The following is an 18,829-nucleotide window of genomic DNA, read 5'->3' on the forward strand; positions in this document are numbered from 1 at the left end:
CTCAGATGAAATCTGGAAAGAAGCTTTCTGAGAAACTGCTCTGTGATGTGTGACTTCCACTCACAGAGTTACATCTGTATTTCATGGATCTCTTTGCTAGCCTTATTTCTGTGGAATCTGAGAACAGATATTTCGGATCCCTTTGAAGACTATAGGGCCAAAGGAAATATCCTCCGATAACAAAGAGAAGGAAGCTTTCTGAGAAACTGCTTTGTGTTCTGTGAAATCATCTCACAGAGTTACAGCTTTCCCCTCAGGAGGCCTTTAGCTAAGACAGTTCTTGTGGAATTGGCAAAGTGATATTTGAAAGCCCATAGAGGGCTATGGTGAAAAAGGAAATATCCTCAAATGAAATCTGGAAAGAAGCTTTCTGAGAAACTGCTAAGTGTTCTGTTCATTCATCTCAGAGAGTTACATCTGTATTTCGTGGATCTCTTTGCTAGCCTTATTTCTGTGGAATCTGAGAACAGATATTTCGGATCCCTTTGAAGACTATAGGGCCAAAGGAAATATCCTCCGATAACAAAGAGAAGGAAGCTTTCTGAGAAACTTCTTTGTGTTCTGTGAAATCATCTCACAGAGTTACAGCTTTCCCCTCAAGAATCCTTTCGCTAAGACAGTTCTTGTGGAATTGGCAAAGTGATATTTGGAACCCCTAGAGGGCTATGGTGAAAAAGGAAATATCCTCAAATGAAATCTGGAAAGAAGCTTTCTGAGAAACTGCTTAGTGTTCTGTTCATTCATCTCACAGAGTTACATCTGTATTTCGTGGATCTCTTTGCTAGCCTTATTTCTGTGGAATCTGAGAACAGATATTTCGGATCCCTTGGAAGACTATAGGGCCAATGGAAATATCCTCCGATAACACAGAGAAAGAAGCTTTCTGAGAAACTTCTTTGTGTTCAGTGAAATCATCTCACAGAGTTACAGCTTTCCCCTCAAGAAGCCTTTCGCTAAGACAGTTCTTGTGGAATTGGCAAAGTGATATTTGGAAGCCCATACAGGGCTATGGTGAAAAAGGAAATATCCTCAGATGAAATCTGGAAAGAAGCTTTCTGAGAAACTGCTCTGTGATGTGTGACTTCCACTCACAGAGTTACATCTGTATTTCGTGGATCTCTTTGCTAGCCTTATTTCTGTGGAATCTGAGAACAGATATTTCGGATCCTTTTGAAGACTATAGGGCCAAAGGAAATATCCTCCGATAACAAAGAGAAGGAAGCTTTCTGAGAAACTTCCTTGTGTTCTCTTAAATCATCTCACATAGTTACAGCTTTCCCCTCAAGAAGCCTTTCGCTAAGACAGTTCTTGTGGAATTGGCAAAGTGATATTTGGCAGCCCATAGAGGGCTATGATGAAAAAGGAAATATCCTCAGATGAAATCTGGAAACTAGCTTTCTGAGAAACTGCTTAGTGTTCTGTTCATTCATCTCACAGAGTTACATCTGTATTTCGTGGATCTCTTTGCTATCCTTATTTCTGTGGAATCTGAGAACAGATATTTCGTATCCCTTTGAAGACTATAGGGCCAAAGGATATATCCTCCGATAACAAAGAGAAGGAAGCTTTCTGATAAACTTCTTTGTGTTCTTTGAAATCATCTCACAGAGTTACAACTTTCTCCTCAAGAATCCTTTCGCTAAGACAGTTCTTGTGGAATTGGCAAAGTGATATTTGGCAGCCCATAGAGGGCTATAGTGAAAAAGGAAATATCCTCAGATGAAATCTGGAAAGAAGCTTTCTGAGAAACTGCTTAGTGTTCTGTTCATTCATCTCACAGGGTTGCATCTGTATTTCGTGGATCTCTTTGCTAGCCTTATTTCTGTGGAATCTGAGAACAGATATTTCGGATCCCTTTAAAGATTATAGGGCCAAAGGAAATGTCCTCCGATAACAAAGAGAAGGAAGCTTTCTGAGAAACTTCTTTGTGTTCTGTGAAATCATCTCACAAAGTTACAGCTTTCCGCTCAAGAAACCTTTCGCTAAGACAGTTCTTTTGGAATTGGCAAAGTGATATTTGGAAGCCCATAGAGGGCTATGGTGAAAAAGGAAATATCCTCAGATGAAATCAGGAAGAAGCTTTCTGAGAAACTGCTAAGTGTTCTGTTCATTCATCTCAGAGAGTTACATCTGTATTTCGTGGATCTCTTTGCTAGCCTTTTTTCTGTGGAATCTGAGAACAGATATTTCGGATCCCTTTGAAGACTATAGGGCCAAAGGAAATATCCTCCGATAACAAAGACAAGGAAGCTTTCTGAGAAACTTCTTTGTGTTCTGTGAAATCATCTCACAGAGTTACAGCTTTCCCCTCAAGAAGCCTTTCGCTAAGACAGTTCTTGTGGAATTGGCAAAGTGATATTTGGAAGCCCATAGAGGGCTATGGTAAAAAAGGAAATATCCTCAGATGAAATCTGGAAAGAAGCTTTCTGAGAAACTGCTTAGTGTTCTGTTCATTCACCTCACAGAGTTACATCTGTATTTCGTGGATCTCTTTGCTAGCCTTATTTCTGTGGAATCTGAGAACAGATATTTCGGATCCCTTTGAAGACTATAGGGCCAAAGGAAATATCCTCTGATAACAAAGAGAAAGAAGCTTTCTGAGAAACTTCTTTGTGTTCTGTGAAATCATCTCACAGAGTTACAGCTTTCCCCTCAAGAAGCCTTTCGCTAAGACAGTTCTTGTGGAATTGGCAAAGTGATATTTGGAAGCCCTTAGAGGGCTATTGTGAAAAAGGAAATATCCTCAGATGAAATCTGGAAAGAAGCTTTATGAGAAACGGCTCTGTGAATGGTGACTTCCACTCACAGAGTTACATCTGTATTTCGTGGATCTCTTTGCTAGCCTTATTTCTGTGGAATCTGAGAACAGATATTTCGGATCCCTTTGAAGACTATAGGGCCAAAGGAAATATCCTCCGATAACAAAGAGAAGGAAGCTTTCTGAGAAACTTCTTTATGTTCTGTGAAATCATCTCACAGAGTTACAGCTTTCCCCTCAAGAAGCCTTTCGCTAAGACAGTTCTTGTGGAATTGGCAAAGTGATATTTGGAAGCCTATAGAGGGCTATGGTGAAAAAGGAAATATCTTCAGATGAAATCTGGAAAGAAGCTTTCTGAGAAACTGCTCTGTGATGTGTGACTTCCACTCACAGAGTTACATCTGTATTTCGTGTATCTCTTTGCTAGCCTTATTTCTGTGGAATCTGAGAACAGATATTTCGGATCCCTTTGAAGACTATAAGGCTAAAGGAAATATCCTGCGATAACAGAGAGAAAGAAGCTTTCTGAGAAACTTCTTTGTGTTCTCTTAAATCATCTCACATAGTTACAGCTTTCCCCTCAAGAAGCCTTTCGCTAAGACAGTTCTTGTGGAATTGGCAAAGTGATATTTGGCAGCCCATAGAGGGCTATGGTGAAAAAGGAAATATCCTCAGATGAAATCTGGAAACTAGCTTTCTGAGAAACTGCTTAGTGTTCTGTTCATTCATCTCACAGAGTTACATCTGTATTTCGTGGATCTCTTTGCTAGCCTTATTTCTGTGGAATCTGAGAACAGATATTTCGTATCCCTTTGAAGACTATAGGGCCAAAGGATATATCCTCCGATAACAAAGAGAAGGAAGCTTTCTGATAAACTTCTTTGTGTTCTTTGAAATCATCTCACAGAGTTACAACTTTCCCCTCAAGAAGCCTTTCGCTAAGACAGTTCTTGTGGAATTGGCAAAGTGATATTTGGCAGCCCATAGAGGGCTATGGTGAAAAAGGAAATATCCTCAGATGAAATCTGGAAAGAAGCTTTCTGAGAAACTGCTTAGTGTTCTGTTCATTCATCTCACAGAGTTACATCTGTATTTCGTGGATCTCTTTGCTAGCCTTATTTCTGTGGAATCTGAGAACAGATATTTCGGATCCCTTTGAAGACTATAGGGCCAAAGGAAAAATCCTCCGATAACAAAGAGAAAGAAGCTTTCTGAGAAACTTCTTTGTGTTCTGTGAAATCATCTCACAGAGTTACAGCTTTCCCCTCAAGAAGCCTTTCGCTAAGACAGTTCTTGTGGAATTGGAAAAGTGATATTTGGAAGCCCATAGAGGGCTATGGTGAAAAAGGAAATATCCTCAGATGAAATCCGGAAAGAAGCTTTCTGAGAAACTGCTCTGTGATGTGTGACTTCCACTCACAGAGTTACATCTGTATTTCGTGGATCTCTTTGCTAGCCTTATTTCTGTAGAATCTGAGAACAGATATTTCGGATCCCTTTGAAGACTAAAGGGACAAAGGAAATATCCTCCGATAACAAAGAGAAAGAAGCTTTCCGAGAAACTTCTTTGTGTTCTGTGAAATCATCTCACAGAGTTAAAGCTTTCCCCTCAAGAAGCCTTTCGGTAAGACAGTTCTTGTGGAATTGGCAAAGTGATATTTGGAAGCGCATAGAGGGCTATGGTGAAAAAGGAAATATCCTCAGATGAAATCTGGAAAGAAGCTTTCTGAGAAACTGCTCTGTGATGTGTCTTCCCCTCACAGAGTTACATCTGTATTTCGTGGATCTCTTTGCTAGCCTTATTTCTGTGGAATCTGAGAACAGATATTTCGGATCCCTTTGAAGTCTATAGGGCCAAATGAAATATCCTCCGATAACAAAGAGAAGGAAGCTTTCTGAGAAACTTCTTTGTGTTCTGTGAAATCATCCAACAGAGTTACAGCTTTACCCTCAAGAAGCCTTTCGCTAAGACAGTTCTTGTGGAATTGGCAAAGTGATATTTGGAAGCCCATAGTGGGTTATGGTGAAAAAGGAAATATCCTCAGATGGAATCTGGAAAGAAGCTTTCTGAGAAACTGCTTAGAGTTCTGTTCATTCATCTCACATAGTTACATCTGTATTTCGTGGATCTCTTTGCTAGCCTTATTTCTGTGGAATCTGAGAACAGATATTTCGGATCCCTTTGAAGACAATAGGGACAAAGGAAATATCCTCTGATAACAGAGAGAAGGAAGCTTTCTGAGAAACTTCTTTGTGTTCTGTGAAATCATATCACAGAGTTACAGCTTTCCCCTCAAGAAGCCTTTCGCTAAGACAGTTCTTGTGGAATTGGTAAAGTGATATTTGGAAGCCCATAGAGGGCTATTGTGAAAAAGGAAATATCCTCAGATGAAATCTGGAAAGAAGCTTTCAGAGAAACTGCTCTGTGATATGTGACTTCCACTCACAGAGTTACATCTGTATTTCGTGGATCTCTTTGCTAGCTTTATTTCTGTGGAATCTGAGAACAGATATTTCGTATCCCATTGAAGACTATAGGGCCAAAGGAATTATCCTCCGATAACAAAGAGAAGGAAGCTTTCTGAGAAACTTCTTTGTGTTCTGTGAAATCATCTCACAGAGTTACAGCTTTCCCCTCAAGAAGCCTTTCGCTAAGACAGTTCTTGTGGAATTGGCAAAGTGATATTTGGAAGCCCATAGAGGGCCTTGGTGAAAAAGGAAATATCCTCAGATGAAATCTGGAAAGAAGCTTTCTGAGAAACTGCTTAGTTTTCTGTTCATTCATCTCTCAGAGTTACATCTGTATTTCGTGGATCTCTTTGCTAGCCTTATTTCTGTGGAATCTGAGAACAGATATTTCGGATCCCTTTTAGGAATACAGGGCCAAGGGAAATATCCTCCGATAACACAGAGAAAGAAGCTTTCTGAGAAACTTCTTGGTGTTCAGTGAAATCATCTCACAGAGTTACAGCTTTCCCCTCAAGAAGCCTTTCGCTAAGACAGTTCTTGTGGAATTGGCAAAGTGATATTTGGAAGCCCAAGGAGGGCTATGGTGAAAAAGGAACTATCCTCAGATGAAATCTGGAAAGAAGCTTTCTGAGAAACTGCTCTGTGATGTGTGATTTCCACTTACAGAGTTACATCTGTATTTCGTGGATCTCTTTGCTAGCCTTATTTCTGTGGAATCTGAGAACAGATATTTCGGATCCCTTTGAAGACTATAGGGCCAAAGGAAATATCCTCCGATAACAAAGAGAAGGAAGCTTTCTGAGAAACTTCTTTGTGTTCTCTTAAATCATCTCACATAGTTACAGCTTTCCCCTCAAGAAGCCTTTCTCTAAGACAGTTCTTTTGGAACTGGCAAAGTGATATTTGGAAGCCCATAGAGGGCTATGGTGAAAAAGGAAATATCCTCAGGTGAAATCTGGAAAGAAGCTTTCTTAGAAACTGCTTAGTGTTCTGTTCATTCATCTCACAGAGTTACATCTGTATTTCGTGGATCTCTTTGCTAGCCTTATTTCTGTGGAATCTGAGAACAGATATTTCGGATCCCTTTGAAGACTATAGGGCCAAAGGATATATCCTCCGATAATAAAGAGAAGGAAGCTTTCTGAGAAACTTCTTTGTGTTCTGTGAAATCATCTCACAGAGTTACAGCTTTGCCCTCAAGAAGCCTTTCGCTAAGACAGCTCTTGTGGAATTGGCAAAGTGATATTTGGCAGCCCATAAAGGTCTATGGTGAAAAAGGAAATATCCTCAGATGAAATCTGGAAAGAAGCTTTCTGAGAAACTGCTCTGTGATGTGTGACTTCCACTCACAGAGTTACATCTGTATTTCGTGGATCTCTTTGCTAGCCTTATTTCTGTGGAATCTGAGAACAGATATTTCGGATCCCTTTGAAGACTATAGGGCCAAAGGAAATATCCTCCGATAACAAAGAGAAGGAAGCTTTCTGAGAAACTTCTTTATGTTCTGTGAAATCATCTCACAGAGTTACAGCTTTCCCCTCAAGAAGCCTTTCGCTAAGACAGTTCTTGTGGAATTGGCAAAGTGATATTTGGAAGCCTATAGAGGGCTATGGTGAAAAAGGAAATATCTTCAGATGAAATCTGGAAAGAAGCTTTCTGAGAAACTGCTCTGTGATCTGGGACTTCCACTCACAGAGTTACATCTGTATTTCGTGTATCTCTTTGCTAGCCTTATTTCTGTGGAATCTGAGAACAGATATTTCGGATCCCTTTGAAGACTATAAGGCTAAAGGAAATATCCTGCGATAACAGAGAGAAAGAAGCTTTCTGAGAAACTTCTTTGTGTTCTCTTAAATCATCTCACATAGTTACAGCTTTCCCCTCAAGAAGCCTTTCGCTAAGACAGTTCTTGTGGAATTGGCAAAGTGATATTTGGCAGCCCATAGAGGGCTATGGTGAAAAAGGAAATATCCTCAGATGAAATCTGGAAACTAGCTTTCTGAGAAACTGCTTAGTGTTCTGTTCATTCATCTCACAGAGTTACATCTGTATTTCGTGGATCTCTTTGCTAGCCTTATTTCTGTGGAATCTGAGAACAGATATTTCGTATCCCTTTGAAGACTATAGGGCCAAAGGATATATCCTCCGATAACAAAGAGAAGGAAGCTTTCTGATAAACTTCTTTGTGTTCTTTGAAATCATCTCACAGAGTTACAACTTTCCCCTCAAGAAGCCTTTCGCTAAGACAGTTCTTGTGGAATTGGCAAAGTGATATTTGGCAGCCCATAGAGGGCTATGGTGAAAAAGGAAATATCCTCAGATGAAATCTGGAAAGAAGCTTTCTGAGAAACTGCTTAGTGTTCTGTTCATTCATCTCACAGAGTTACATCTGTATTTCGTGGATCTCTTTGCTAGCCTTATTTCTGTGGAATCTGAGAACAGATATTTCGGATCCCTTTGAAGACTATAGGGCCAAAGGAAAAATCCTCCGATAACAAAGAGAAAGAAGCTTTCTGAGAAACTTCTTTGTGTTCTGTGAAATCATCTCACAGAGTTACAGCTTTCCCCTCAAGAAGCCTTTCGCTAAGACAGTTCTTGTGGAATTGGAAAAGTGATATTTGGAAGCCCATAGAGGGCTATGGTGAAAAAGGAAATATCCTCAGATGAAATCCGGAAAGAAGCTTTCTGAGAAACTGCTCTGTGATGTGTGACTTCCACTCACAGAGTTACATCTGTATTTCGTGGATCTCTTTGCTAGCCTTATTTCTGTAGAATCTGAGAACAGATATTTCGGATCCCTTTGAAGACTAAAGGGACAAAGGAAATATCCTCCGATAACAAAGAGAAAGAAGCTTTCCGAGAAACTTCTTTGTGTTCTGTGAAATCATCTCACAGAGTTACAGCTTTCCCCTCAAGAAGCCTTTCGGTAAGACAGTTCTTGTGGAATTGGCAAAGTGATATTTGGAAGCCCATAGAGGGCTATGGTGAAAAAGGAAATATCCTCAGATGAAATCTGGAAAGAAGCTTTCTGAGAAACTGCTCTGTGATGTGTCTTCCCCTCACAGAGTTACATCTGTATTTCGTGGATCTCTTTGCTAGCCTTATTTCTGTGGAATCTGAGAACAGATATTTCGGATCCCTTTGAAGTCTATAGGGCCAAATGAAATATCCTCCGATAACAAAGAGAAGGAAGCTTTCTGAGAAACTTCTTTGTGTTCTGTGAAATCATCCAACAGAGTTACAGCTTTCCCCTCAAGAAGCCTTTCGCTAAGACAGTTCTTGTGGAATTGGCAAAGTGATATTTGGAAGCCCATAGTGGGTTATGGTGAAAAAGGAAATATCCTCAGATGAAATCTGGAAAGAAGCTTTCTGAGAAACTGCTTAGAGTTCTGTTCATTCATCTCACAGAGTTACATCTGTATTTCGTGGATCTCTTTGCTAGCCTTATTTCTGTGGAATCTGAGAACAGATATTTCGGATCCCTTTGAAGACAATAGGGACAAAGGAAATATCCTCTGATAACAGAGAGAAGGAAGCTTTCTGAGAAACTTCTTTGTGTTCTGTGAAGTCATATCACAGAGTTACAGCTTTCCCCTCAAGAAGCCTTTCGCTAAGACAGTTCTTGTGGAATTGGTAAAGTGATATTTGGAAGCCCATAGAGGGCTATTGTGAAAAAGGAAATATCCTCAGATGAAATCTGGAAAGAAGCTTTCAGAGAAACTGCTCTGTGATATGTGACTTCCACTCACAGAGTTACATCTGTATTTCGTGGATCTCTTTGCTAGCTTTATTTCTGTGGAATCTGAGAACAGATATTTCGTATCCCATTGAAGACTATAGGGCCAAAGGAATTATCCTCCGATAACAAAGAGAAGGAAGCTTTCTGAGAAACTTCTTTGTGTTCTGTGAAATCATCTCACAGAGTTACAGCTTTCCCCTCAAGAAGCCTTTCGCTAAGACAGTTCTTGTGGAATTGGCAAAGTGATATTTGGAAGCCCATAGAGGGCCTTGGTGAAAAAGGAAATATCCTCAGATGAAATCTGGAAAGAAGCTTTCTGAGAAACTGCTTAGTTTTCTGTTCATTCATCTCTCAGAGTTACATCTGTATTTCGTGGATCTCTTTGCTAGCCTTATTTCTGTGGAATCTGAGAACAGATATTTCGGATCCCTTTTAGGAATACAGGGCCAAGGGAAATATCCTCCGATAACACAGAGAAAGAAGCTTTCTGAGAAACTTCTTGGTGTTCAGTGAAATCATCTCACAGAGTTACAGCTTTCCCCTCAAGAAGCCTTTCGCTAAGACAGTTCTTGTGGAATTGGCAAAGTGATATTTGGAAGCCCAAGGAGGGCTATGGTGAAAAAGGAACTATCCTCAGATGAAATCTGGAAAGAAACTTTCTGAGAAACTGCTCTGTGATGTGTGATTTCCACTTACAGAGTTACATCTGTATTTCGTGGATCTCTTTGCTAGCCTTATTTCTGTGGAATCTGAGAACAGATATTTCGGATCCCTTTGAAGACTATAGGGCCAAAGGAAATATCCTCCGATAACAAAGAGAAGGAAGCTTTCTGAGAAACTTCTTTGTGTTCTCTTAAATCATCTCACATAGTTACAGCTTTCCCCTCAAGAAGCCTTTCTCTAAGACAGTTCTTTTGGAACTGGCAATGTGATATTTGGAAGCCCATAGAGGGCTATGGTGAAAAAGGAAATATCCTCAGGTGAAATCTGGAAAGAAGCTTTCTTAGAAACTGCTTAGTGTTCTGTTCATTCATCTCACAGAGTTACATCTGTATTTCGTGGATCTCTTTGCTAGCCTTATTTCTGTGGAATCTGAGAACAGATATTTCGGATCCCTTTGAAGACTATAGGGCCAAAGGATATATCCTCCGATAACAAAGAGAAGGAAGCTTTCTGAGAAACTTCTTTGTGTTCTGTGAAATCATCTCACAGAGTTACAGCTTTGCCCTCAAGAAGCCTTTCGCTAAGACAGCTCTTGTGGAATTGGCAAAGTGATATTTGGCAGCCCATAAAGGTCTATGGTGAAAAAGGAAATATCCTCAGATGAAATCTGGAAAGAAGCTTTCTGAGAAACTGCTCTGTGATGTGTGACTTCCACTCACAGAGTTACATCTGTATTTCGTGGATCTCTTTGCTAGCCTTATTTCTGTGGAATCTGAGAACAGATATTTCGGATCCCTTTGAAGACTATAGGGCCAAAGGAAATATCCTCCGATAACAAAGAGAAGGAAGCTTTCTGAGAAACTGCTTTGTGTTCTGTGAAATCATCTCACAGATTTACAGCTTTCCCCTCAAGAAGCCTTTCGCTAAGACAGTTCTTGTGGAATTGGCAAAGTGATATTTGGCAGCCCATAGAGGGCTATGGTGAAAAAGGAAATATCCTCAGATGAAATCTGGAAAGAAGCTTTCTGAGAAACTGCTTAGTGTTCTGTTCATTCATCTCACAGGGTTGCATCTGTATTTCGTGGATCTCTTTGCTAGCCTTATTTCTGTGGAATCTGAGAACAGATATTTCGGATCCCTTTGAAGACTATAGGGCCAAAGGAAATGTCCTCTGATAACAAAGAGAAGGAAGCTTTCTGAGAAACTTCTTTGTGTTCTTTTTAATCATCTCACAGAGTTACAGCTTTCCCCTCAAGAGGCCTTTCGCTAAGACAGTTCTTGTGGAATTGGCAAAGTGATATTTGGAAGCCCATAGAGGGCTATGGTGAAAAAGGAAATATCCTCAGATGAAATCTGGAAAGAAGCTTTCTGAGAAACTGCTAAGTGTTCTGTTCATTCATCTCAGAGAGTTACATCTGTATTTCGTGGATCTCTTTGCTAGCCTTATTTCTGTGGAATCTGAGAACAGATATTTCGGATCCCTTTGAAGAATATAGGGCCAAAGGAAATATCCTCCGATAACAAAGAGAAGGAAGCTTTCTGAGAAACTTCTTTGTGTTCTGTGAAATCATCTCACAGAGTTACAGCTTTCCCCTCAAGAAGCCTTTCGCTAAGACAGTTCTTGTGGAATTGGCAAAGTGATATTTGGAACCCCTAGAGGGCTATGGTGAAAAAGGAAATATCCTCAGATGAAATCTGGAAAGAGGCTTTCTGAGAAACTGCTTAGTGTTCTGTTCATTCATCTCACAGAGTTACATCTGTATTTCGTGGATCTCTTTGCTACCCTTATTTCTGTGGAATCTGAGAACAGATATTTCGGATCCCGTGGAAGACTATAGGGCCAATGGAAATATCCTCCGATAACACAGAGAAAGAAGCTTTCTGAGAAACTTCTTTGTGTTCAGTGAAATCATCTCACAGAGTTACAGCTTTCCCCTCAAGAAGACTTTCACTAAGACAGTTCTTGTAGAATTGGCAAAGTGATATTTGGCTGCCCATAGAGGGCTATGGTGAAAAAGGAAATATCCTCAGATGAAATCTGGAAAGAAACTTTCTGAGAAACTGCTTAGTGTTCTGTTCATTCATCTCACAGAGTTACATCTGTATTTCGTGGATCTCTTTGCTAGCCTTATTTCTGTGGAATCTGAGAACAGATATTTCGGATCCCTTTGAAGACTATAGGGCCAAAGGAAAAATCCTCCGATAACAAAGAGAAAGAAGCTTTCTGAGAAAATTCTTTGTGTTCTGTGAAATCATCTCACAGAGTTACAGCTTTCCCCTCAAGAAGCCTTTCGCTAAGACAGTTCTTGTGGAATTGTAAAAGTGATATTTGGAAGCCCATAGAGGGCTATGGTGAAAAAGGAAATATCCTCAGATGAAATCCGGAAAGAAGCTTTCTCAGAAACTGCTTTGTGATGTGTGACTTCCACTCACAGAGTTACATCTGTATTTCGTGGATCTCTTTGCTAGCCTTATTTCTGTAGAATCTGAGAACAGATATTTCGAATCCCTTTGAAGACTAAAGGGACAAAGGAAATATCCTCCGATAACAAAGAGAAAGAAGCTTTCCGAGAAACTTCTTTGTGTTCTGTGAAATCATCTCACAGAGTTACTGCTTTCCCCTCAAGAAGCCTTTCGGTAAGACAGTTCTTGTGGAATTGGCAAAGTGATATTTGGAAGCCCATAGAGGGCTATGGTGAAAAAGGAAATATCCTCAGATGAAATCTGGAAAGAAGCTTTCTGAGAAACTGCTCTGTGATGTGTCTTCCCCTGACAGAGTTACATCTGTATTTCGTGGATCTCTTTGCTAGCCTTATTTCTGTGGAATCTGAGAACAGATATTTCGGATCCCTTTGAAGTCTATAGGGCCAAATGAAATATCCTCCGATAACAAAGAGAAGGAAGCTTTCTGAGAAACTTCTTTGTGTTCTGTGAAATCATCCAACAGAGTTACATCTTTCCCCTCAAGAAGCCTTACGCTAAGACAGTTCTTGTGGAATTGGCAAAGTGATATTTGGAAGCCCATAGTGGGTTATGGTGAAAAAGGAAATGTCCTCAGATGAAATCTGGAAAGAAGCTTTCTGAGAAACTGCTTAGAGTTCTGTTCATTCATCTCACAGAGTTACATCTGTATTTCGTGGATCTCTTTGCTAGCCTTATTTCTGTGGAATCTGAGAACAGATATTTCGGATCCCTTTGAAGACAATAGGGATAAAGGAAATATCCTCCGATAACAGAGAGAAAGAAGCTTTCTGAGAAACTTCTTTGTGTTCTGTGAAATCATATCACAGAGTTACAGCTTTCCCCTCAAGAAGCCTTTCGCTAAGACAGTTCTTGTGGAATTGGTAAAGTGATATTTGGAAGCCCATAGAGGGCTATTGTGAAAAAGGAAATATCCTCAGATGAAATCTGGAAAGAAGCTTTCAGAGAAACTGCTCTGTGATGTGTGACTTCCACTCACAGAGTTACATCTGTATTTCGTGGATCTCTTTGCTAGCTTTATTTCTGTGGAATCTGAGAACAGATATTTCGTATCCCATTGACGACTATAGGGCCAAAGGAATTATCCTCCGATAACAAAGAGAAGGAAGCTTTCTGAGAAACTTCTTTGTGTTCTGTGAAATCATCTCACAGAGTTACAGCTTTCCCCTCAAGAAGCCTTTCGCTAAGACAGTTCTTGTGGAATTGGCAAAGTGATATTTGGAAGCCCATAGAGGTCCTTGGTGAAAAAGGAAATATCCTCAGATGAAATCTGGAAAGAAGCTTTCTGAGAAACTGCTTAGTGTTCTGTTCATTCATCTCACAGTGTTGCATCTGTATTTCGTGGATCTCTTTGCTAGCCTTATTTCTGTGGAATCTGAGAACAGATATTTCGGATCCCTTTGAAGACTATAGGGCCAAAGGAAATGTCCGCCGATAACAAAGAGAAGGAAGCTTTCTGAGAAACTTCTTTGTGTTCTGTGAAATCATCTCACAGAGTTACAGCTTTCCCCTAAAGAAGCCTTTCGCTAAGACAGTTCTTGTGGAATTGGCAAAGTGATATTTGGAAGCCCAAGGAGGGCTATGGTGAAAAAGGAAATATCCTCAGATGAAATCTGGAAAGAAGCTTTCTGAGAAACTGCTCTGTGATGTGTGACTTCCACTCACAGAGTTACATCTGTATTTCGTGGATCTCTTTGATAGCCTTATTTCTGTGGAATCTGAGAACAGATATTTCGGATCCCTTTGAAGACTATAGGGCCAAAGGAAATATCCTCCGATAACAAAGAGAAGGAAGCTTTCTGAGAAACTTCTTTGTGTTCTGTGAAATCATCTCACAGAGTTACAGCTTTCCCCTCAAGAAGACTTTCACTAAGACAGTTCTTGTAGAATTGGCAAAGTGATATTTGGCTGCCCATAGAGGGCTATGGTGAAAAAGGAAATATCCTCAGATGAAATCTGGAAAGAAACTTTCTGAGAAACTGCTTAGTGTTCTGTTCATTCATCTCACAGAGTTACATCTGTATTTCGTGGATCTCTTTGCTAGCCTTATTTCTGTGGAATCTGAGAACAGATATTTCGGATCCCTTTGAAGACTATAGGGCCAAAGGAAAAATCCTCCGATAACAAAGAGAAAGAAGCTTTCTGAGAAAATTCTTTGTGTTCTGTGAAATCATCTCACAGAGTTACAGCTTTCCCCTCAAGAAGCCTTTCGCTAAGACAGTTCTTGTGGAATTGTAAAAGTGATATTTGGAAGCCCATACAGGGCTATGGTGAAAAAGGAAATATCCTCAGATGAAATCCGGAAAGAAGCTTTCTGAGAAACTGCTTTGTGATGTGTGACTTCCACTCACAGAGTTACATCTGTATTTCGTGGATCTCTTTGCTAGCCTTATTTCTGTAGAATCTGAGAACAGATATTTCGAATCCCTTTGAAGACTAAAGGGACAAAGGAAATATCCTCCGATAACAAAGAGAAAGAAGCTTTCCGAGAAACTTCTTTGTGTTCTGTGAAATCATCTCACAGAGTTACTGCTTTCCCCTCAAGAAGCCTTTCGGTAAGACAGTTCTTGTGGAATTGGCAAAGTGATATTTGGAAGCCCATAGAGGGCTATGGTGAAAAAGGAAATATCCTCAGATGAAATCTGGAAAGAAGCTTTCTGAGAAACTGCTCTGTGATGTGTCTTCCCCTGACAGAGTTACATCTGTATTTCGTGGATCTCTTTGCTAGCCTTATTTCTGTGGAATCTGAGAACAGATATTTCGGATCCCTTTGAAGTCTATAGGGCCAAATGAAATATCCTCCGATAACAAAGAGAAGGAAGCTTTCTGAGAAACTTCTTTGTGTTCTGTGAAATCATCCAACAGAGTTACATCTTTCCCCTCAAGAAGCCTTACGCTAAGACAGTTCTTGTGGAATTGGCAAAGTGATATTTGGAAGCCCATAGTGGGTTATGGTGAAAAAGGAAATGTCCTCAGATGAAATCTGGAAAGAAGCTTTCTGAGAAACTGCTTAGAGTTCTGTTCATTCATCTCACAGAGTTACATCTGTATTTCGTGGATCTCTTTGCTAGCCTTATTTCTGTGGAATCTGAGAACAGATATTTCGGATCCCTTTGAAGACAATAGGGACAAAGGAAATATCCTCCGATAACAGAGAGAAAGAAGCTTTCTGAGAAACTTCTTTGTGTTCTGTGAAATCATATCACAGAGTTACAGCTTTCCCCTCAAGAAGCCTTTCGCTAAGACAGTTCTTGTGGAATTGGTAAAGTGATATTTGGAAGCCCATAGAGGGCTATTGTGAAAAAGGAAATATCCTCAGATGAAATCTGGAAAGAAGCTTTCAGAGAAACTGCTCTGTGATGTGTGACTTCCACTCACAGAGTTACATCTGTATTTCGTGGATCTCTTTGCTAGCTTTATTTCTGTGGAATCTGAGAACAGATATTTCGTATCCCATTGACGACTATAGGGCCAAAGGAATTATCCTCCGATAACAAAGAGAAGGAAGCTTTCTGAGAAACTTCTTTGTGTTCTGTGAAATCATCTCACAGAGTTACAGCTTTCCCCTCAAGAAGCCTTTCGCTAAGACAGTTCTTGTGGAATTGGCAAAGTGATATTTGGAAGCCCATAGAGGGCCTTGGTGAAAAAGGAAATATCCTCAGATGAAATCTGGAAAGAAGCTTTCTGAGAAACTGCTTAGTGTTCTGTTCATTCATCTCACAGTGTTGCATCTGTATTTCGTGGATCTCTTTGCTAGCCTTATTTCTGTGGAATCTGAGAACAGATATTTCGGTTCCCTTTGAAGACTATAGGGCCAAAGGAAATGTCCGCCGATAACAAAGAGAAGGAAGCTTTCTGAGAAACTTCTTTGTGTTCTGTGAAATCATCTCACAGAGTTACAGCTTTCCCCTAAAGAAGCCTTTCGCTAAGACAGTTCTTGTGGAATTGGCAAAGTGATATTTGGAAGCCCAAGGAGGGCTATGGTGAAAAAGGAAATATCCTCAGATGAAATCTGGAAAGAAGCTTTCTGAGAAACTGCTCTGTGATGTGTGACTTCCACTCACAGAGTTACATCTGTATTTCGTGGATCTCTTTGATAGCCTTATTTCTGTGGAATCTGAGAACAGATATTTCGGATCCCTTTGAAGACTATAGGGCCAAAGGAAATATCCTCCGATAACAAAGAGAAGGAAGCTTTCTGAGAAACTTCTTTGTGTTCTGTGAAATCATCTCACAGAGTTACAGCTTTCCCCTCAAGAAGCCTTTCGCTAAGACAGTTCTTGTGGAATTGGCAAAGTGATATTTGGAAGCCCATAGAGGGCTATGGTGAAAATGGAAATATCCTCAGATGAAATCTGGAAAGAAGCTTTCTGAGAAACTGCTTAGTGTTCTGTTCATTCATCTCACAGAGTTACATCTGTATTTCGTGGATCTCTTTGCTAGCCTTATTTCTGTGGAATCTGAGAACAGATATTTCGGATCCCTTTGAAGACTATAGGGCCAAAGGAAATATCCTCCGATAAAAAAGACAAGGAAGCTTTCTGAGAAACTTGTTTGTGTTCTGTGAAATCATCTCACAGAGTTACAGCTTTCCCCTCAAGAAGCCTTTCGCTAAGACAGTTCTTGTGGAATTGGCAAAGTGATATTTGGAAGCCCATAGAGGGCTATGGTGAAAAAGGAAATATCCTCAGATGAAATCTGGAAAGAAGCTTTCTGAGAAAATGTTTAGTGTTCTGTTCATTCATCTCACAGAGTTACATCTGTATTCGTGAATCTCTTTGCTAGCCTTATTTCTGTGGAATCTGAGAACAGATATTTCGGATCCCTTTGTACACTATAGGGCCAAAGGAAATATCCTCCGATAACAAAGAGAAAGAAGCTTTCTGAGAAACTTCTTTGTTTTCTGTGAAATCATCTCACAGAGTTACAGCTTTCCCCCCAAGAAGCCTTTCGCTAAGACAGTTCTTGTGGAATTGGCAAAGTGATATTTGGAAGCCCATAGAGGGCTACGGTGAAAAAGGAAATATCTTCAGATGAAATCTGGAAAGAAGATTTCTAAGAAACTGCTCTGTGATGTGTGACTTCCACTCACAGAGTTACATCTGTATTTCGTGGATCTCTTTGCTAGCCTTATTTCTGTGGAATCTGAGAACAGATATTTCGGATCCCTTTGAAGACTATGGGGCCAAAGGAAATATCCTCCGATAACAAAGAGAAGGAAGCTTTCTGAGACACTTCTTTGTGTTCTGTGAAATCATCTCACAGAGTTACAGCTTTCCCCTCAAGAAGCCTTTCGCTAAGACAGTTCTTGTGGAATTGGCAAAGTGATATTTGGAAGCCCATAGAGGGCTATGGTGAAAAAGGAAATATCCTCAGATGAAATCTGGAAAGAAGCTTTCTGAGAAACTGCTCTGTGATGTTTGACTTCCACTTACAGAGTTACATCTGTATTTCGTGGATCTCTTTGCTAGCCTTATTTCTGTGGAATCTGAGAACAGATATTTCGGATCCCTTTGAAGACAATAGGGCCAAAGGAAATATCCTCCGATAAAAAAGAGAAGGATGCTTCCTGAGAAACTTCTTTGTGTTCTGTGAAATCATCTCACAGAGTTACAGCTTTCCCCTCAAGAAGCCTTTCGCTAAGACAGTTCTTGTGGAACTGGCAAAGTGATATTTGGAAGCCCATAGAGGGCTATGGTGAAAAAGGAAATATCCTCAGATGAAATCTGGAAAGAAACTTTCTGAGAAACTGCTTAGTGTTCTGTTCACTCATCTCACAGAGTTACATCTGTATTTCGTGGATCTCTTTGCTAGCCTTATTTCTGTGGAATCTGAGAACGGATATTTCGGATCCCTTTGAAGACTATAGGGCCAAAGGAAATATCCTCCGATAACAAAGAGAAAGAAGCTTTCTGAGAAACTTCTTTGTGTTCTGTGAAATCATCTCACAGAGTTACAGCTTTCCCCTCAAGAAGCCTTTCGCTAAGACAGTTCTTGTGGAATTGGCAAAGTGATATTTGGAAGCCCATAGAGGGCTTTTGTGAAAAAGGAAATATCCTCAGATGAAATCTGGATAGAAGCTGTCTGAGAAACTGCTCTGTGATGTGTGACTTCCACTCACCGAGTTACATCTGTATTTCGTGGATCTCTTTGCTAGCCTTATTTCTGTGGAATCTGAGAACAGATATTTCGGATCCCTTTGAAGACTATAAGGCTAAAGGAACTATCCTCCGATAACAAAGAGAAAGAAGCTTTCTGAGAAACTTCTTTGTGTTCTGTGAAATCATCTCACAGAGTTACAGCTTTGCCCTCAAGAAGCCTTTCGCTAAGACAGCTCTTGTGGAATTGGCAAAGTGATATTTGGCAGCCCATAAAGGTCTATGGTGAAAAAGGAAATATCCTCAGATGAAATCTGGAAAGAAGCTTTCTGAGAAACTGCTCTGTGATGTGTGACTTCCACTCACAGAGTTACATCTGTATTTCGTGGATCTCTTTGCTAGCCTTATTTCTGTGGAATCTGAGAACAGATATTTCGGATCCCTTTGAAGACTATAGGGCCAAAGGAAATATCCTCCGATAACAAAGAGAAGGAAGCTTTCTGAGAAACTGCTTTGTGTTCTGTGAAATCATCTCACAGATTTACAGCTTTCCCCTCAAGAAGCCTTTCGCTAAGACAGTTCTTGTGGAATTGGCAAAGTGATATTTGGCAGCCCATAGAG

The sequence above is a fragment of the Macaca nemestrina genome, chromosome 8 (assembly GCF_043159975.1).
Source record: "Macaca nemestrina isolate mMacNem1 chromosome 8, mMacNem.hap1, whole genome shotgun sequence".
In the NCBI taxonomy this organism is placed as follows: Eukaryota; Metazoa; Chordata; class Mammalia; order Primates; family Cercopithecidae; genus Macaca; species Macaca nemestrina.